This window comes from Cervus canadensis, chromosome 30 (genome assembly GCF_019320065.1).
Source record: "Cervus canadensis isolate Bull #8, Minnesota chromosome 30, ASM1932006v1, whole genome shotgun sequence".
NCBI lineage: Eukaryota > Metazoa > Chordata > Mammalia > Artiodactyla > Cervidae > Cervus > Cervus canadensis.
Window position 1 is genome coordinate 699 of NC_057415.1, and position 5,005 is coordinate 5,703.

At 36.0% G+C, this 5,005-nt stretch overlaps 1 pseudogene; it reads left to right on the forward strand.

Annotated features, from left to right (window-relative positions):
- The first annotated feature begins 1,683 nt into the window (after positions 1–1,683).
- Positions 1,684–2,567, forward strand: LOC122431614 (annotated as a pseudogene).
- The last annotated feature ends 2,438 nt before the right edge of the window (positions 2,568–5,005 follow it).

Genomic DNA, 5,005 nt, shown 5'->3' on the forward strand with positions numbered 1-5,005 from the left:
ATGTCTAGCTTTGTGATAGATTGTCTTTTGAGGTTGTCTTTTTAAAATACATACTCAAACTTATGAGTATAGAAAGATATATTTATCTTGAATGCCTCAGTTTTACCTATGATCTGACATCACTGCTGAGCCATGTAAAATCTATTTCTTGAATTATGGGACTAGAGACAACCTTATCAGAAATGATAGAGAAAATTCCTGGTATGGCAGGGTCTAAGAGGCGTAGGTCACCAATTGTGCAAGCATGTGTGCTGAGTCTCTCAGTTGTGTCCTATTCTTTGCGACTCCATGTACTATATAGCCAGCCTGACTCTGCCCATGTAATTTTCCAGTCAAGAATACTGGAGTCGGTTGCCATTTCCTCCACCAGAGGATCTTCCAACCCAGGGACTGAACCTGTATCTCTTGCATCTCCTACATTGGCAGGTGGGTTCTTTGCCACTGTCCCCCTGAGAAGTCATTGGTCACCAATTAGAGAAATACAATTATTTTCTACTAACATTTTCTCATGAAATATTATCACACTGCAGTACTACCTTAAATGTTTGACCTTTCTCTTTTACAGGTAACACAGGGATGGAATAAATGTCTTTATTTATGGACATTTCTATGTTAGAATCTTTAGTAGTGTTAGTTAAAATTTTCCTAAGTTCCTTTCTCATCTCATCTGATGCTGCCTTCTCATATAGCTCTCTGATATGTACACTTTCATTGGGCAATTTCCCATAAATTTAAGATCACTAGTATGTGACAAGTTGGGACATGATTATGAATAAGTGAAGTATCTTAGTACTAAGACGTTTAACATAGATTCTGTTGTAGACAAATGGAAAATTTGTGGGAGTCTGGATCAAGATTCCAGCCACAGATGTGTAGATTGATCCTTATTTGCATGTTACAGGGAAAGTCAAGGATCTCTGGCTTCTGTTTTGTCATGTCTTTGATAAAGACCTAGACTGTATTATCCTTATTATTTGTTCAATGTTATTATTCCACAAGCAATGAGGTGGGATTGATAATTAGGGCTCACTGTGTTGAGAAGAACACTCTGAAAAAATTAACTAAGGTTTATTTTTACAATAGACTTACTGAGTCAGAAACAAAAGTAAATGTTAAAGTATCATGTGGAATTAACAATAAAGGCACAGGTACAAACTGTCAGAGGGTTCATTCATAGTGTCATGTTGTGAACATGTGATGCAAAATGTAATTTATTTAGAATTTTCTCACTTTTGCTACTAGTTTTAGGACTGAAATAAATAACTGAAATAAATAACATTAGTGTTATTATTAAATAAATAATCAGGTATGGTACTAGGCTAGGTTAATCTTTTATCAATTTATAATGTTCAAGAGGACCTAAAAGTGCTATAGAAGGATTTCACTGAAAATAACTTCCAAGAATTTTGACTTCATATTATCTCTAAATACTGAAATTATAGTTCAGAGCTAAAAAGTTCAATAATGATGCCGTGCTATTTAAAGAAAAATTTAAATGGTTATCTTTTGAAAATTTTAGACATTTAGCAATTGTGCATAAGAAACACAGAGAGAGGTTCTAAAAGAGACACTTTGCTTCATCTTCCAGGTTTGGAAAGGAGTAATTAACTGAGGGTCTTACATCCTCATTTTCTCTAATATGTTTGTTTCCAGGGCTGATTCAGATTCTGACAAACAGAAGCCATGATTCTATCAGAGAGAAATAAAAGTGGGGCAGTGTTCACTCTCCTGGGCTTCTCCGATTACCCAGAGTTTCAAGTGACATTCTTCACCATCTACAGTGTCACTGTGGTAGGGAATCTTAGGATGATTGTAATCATCAAAATTAACCCCAAACTGCACACTCCCATGTGCCTTCTTTGTGGATTTCTGTTATTCCTCCATAATTGCTCCCAAGACCACAGTGAATCTCATTGTAAAAGACAAAACCATTTCATTTGTAGGTTGTATAATGCAATACTTTTTCTTTTGTACCTTTGTGGTGACTGAGTCCTTTTTATTAGTTGTGATGGCCTATGACTGCTTCATGGCCATCTGCAACCCTCTGCTCTACATGGTGGCCATGTCCCCAAGACTCTGTGTGATGTTAGTAGCTGGATCTTATGCTTGGGGAGGGGTGTAGCTTGCTCCTTGACATTCACATGTTCTGTTACCAAATTATCATTTCAAGGTTTCAACACAATCAACCACTTATTCTGTGGGTTATCCTCCCTGCTTTCCCTCTCTTGCTCTGATACTTATCTCAACCAGTTGCTGCTTTTCATTTTCGCCACTTTTAATGTGGTCAGCACACTCTTCATCATTCTCCTGTCTTATGTGTTTATTGTTGTCACCATCCTCAAGATGCATTCAGCCTGTGGTCGCCACAAAGCCTTCTCCACCTGTGCCTCCCACCTGAGCACCATCATCCTCTTCCTCTACTGTGTGCCCAGCTCCACAACCTCCAGGCACACGGTCACAGTGGCATCTGCATTTTACACGGTGGTCATCCCCATGTTGAATCCCCGATCTACAGTCTGAGAAATAAGGATGTCAAGGACACAATCTCCAAGGTTATGGGGCTCTAAATTGATTTCTTATTGAGCATTATAATAATTAGAGTTTGTTCTTGATATGTAAACAAAGTGTAGCTACAAAGGTTGGTTTTTAAAGATAAGTTTAAATTAATGAAGGGTTAATGCTATAAAATTAATGGTTGCCAGGAGAGGAAAGAAGTTTGGGGGAAAGGGTTAGTTTGGGAGTTTGGGATGAATGTGTAAACTCTGCTATATTTAAATGGATAGCCAACAAGGATCTGCTGTATAGCACATGGAACTCTGCTCAATGTTATGTGGCAGCCTGAATGGGATGATAGTTTGTGGGAGAATGAATATATGTATATGTATGGCAGAGTCTCTTCACCATTCACCTGAAACTATCAGACCACTGCTTGTTAATAGGGTATATCACAATAAAAAAAAAAGTTAAAAGAATTATTTAAAATAGAAAGAACATGCATTTTGGCTCAAAGAGACTAAACTTAATTCTCTCTTACTTACCAGGAAAAAAAATTATCAATCTAACCATTTTCTAAGTTTTCATCTAAAAAATTCAAACAAGATAAATATATTAAATAGATTAAAATACAACATAGATATGTGGCATGCCTTGTGTAATCTTAATTGAATTCCATCTTCCTTTTTTACACCTAGAATAGCCAGGCTTTCAATTAGCACATGAATTTCTCTTACAAAGATACAAATAGCAGTTAAAGAAAGACGTGGTATTCATCCTTCAAAGGCTGAAAATCCGGTGTTCAGAGTAGGGTAGTTAAGAAAATGATAACTGTGCAAGTTGAAAAATAGTATCACAATGGGTTTGAGAGTAAAAAAAAATGTCCAAGTCCTTCATAAAATAGGTATTGTGTTGAACTGGCTTGGATAACTTAAGAGACAGAATTTTAGGAAATGCATTTCAATGTAGGAGTTTTATAAACCAGGAGACTAAAGCATAGCAAACAAGGACATCAGAATGTAGTAATGTATTAATGATAAAACATTGTTTTTAATTGAGTGAATAGTGCATAAGTTATGCATATGTTTGTCTCTGTTATGGAGTATTTGTGTTGTATTGTGTATACAGGTTACTTGGCACAAAGTTGATAAGACATGGATTATATTCTGAATGTGTTTTCAAAAGAGCTCCAGTATGGCAGCATGAGCAACTATGATAGACTCCACCAGAGGCTTAAAACTGCAGGATGAGCTCTCAGAACATCTTTCATGCAAAAATGAAGCATGACAAATGTCTGCCCAATTGACATTTCATTCTATTATTCTACCTATGAAGTCATCAAAAGTATTATCAATTATTTTTTTTCTTTTACCAAACTTAATGTCTGTATCCTTCTCAAATCATCTTGCATCTTAACAAAAAAAGTGCTTCCAATTGCCCAAAGAGTTGAAAACTAATTGCCTGTGTAGTCATATTCAAAATAAAATGCAAACTAGGTAGTCATTAGTTTACTGTGGTTGTTGTAATTTAGTGGCTAAGTCATGTCCAACCCTTTGCAATTCCATGGACTGTAGCCCACCAGGATCCTCTGTCCTTCAGATTACCAAGGCAAGAATACTGGAGTGGGTAGTCATTACCTTTTCTAGGACATCTTCCAGACCCAAGAGTCGAAGTTATGTCTCCTGCATTGGCAGGCAGATTCTTCACTATCCAGCCACCTGGGAAGCCTGGACATTAGTATTAGTAAGGTCTGTTTAATAAGGTAAATTAGAAATAAGATATCTCTTTAACAGCAATAACTCATGCTCGCTTGAATGACTTACACACCCTTCTCCTTCTCTACTCAATGTGTGTGTTACTCAGTCATGTCCAATTCTTTTCGACCTCATGGACTGTCGCTGCTCTGTCCTTGGGATTTTCCAGGCGAGAATAATGGAGTGGGTTTCATTTCCTTCTCGATCTCTACTCAATATGCATAAATAAATTCCTAAATGCCCACTTTTTTAGATGAAAATACTGAGACTATTTGGGACTATTAAAAGTAAATGGGATTAGAAATTCTGTCATAAATTGTGCTGGAATAGTAATGACACACAGACCTTTCATTCAATTTTTCAAAATGACAAAAAAATAGATGCTAATCAGATATCATCATCAATCTACTATATATGATTTCAAAACATCACTGTATTGGCTAAAATATGTGTCTATTGCAAATCTCTTATTTTCTGAGAAAAGAAAGATATATGAGCTAAAAGGAAATAAGAAGTCATACCACTGGTTTTTATTAAGACATTAATAAAAACAAATTTCAGACTTCAAAGAATACAATGTTTCACAGTGTTCTTGTATTTTAGGTTTTGGAAGTTTTCTATTACTTTTCTAATCATGGTAATTCCCAAGGTAACCTGTGAATGGATAACAGGAACTTTTGCTTTTAGACAATGAAACATAAGGAATAGTGAAAGTACTGACTGGAATGGAGAGGCAGAAACATTCCACAATCTCAGGA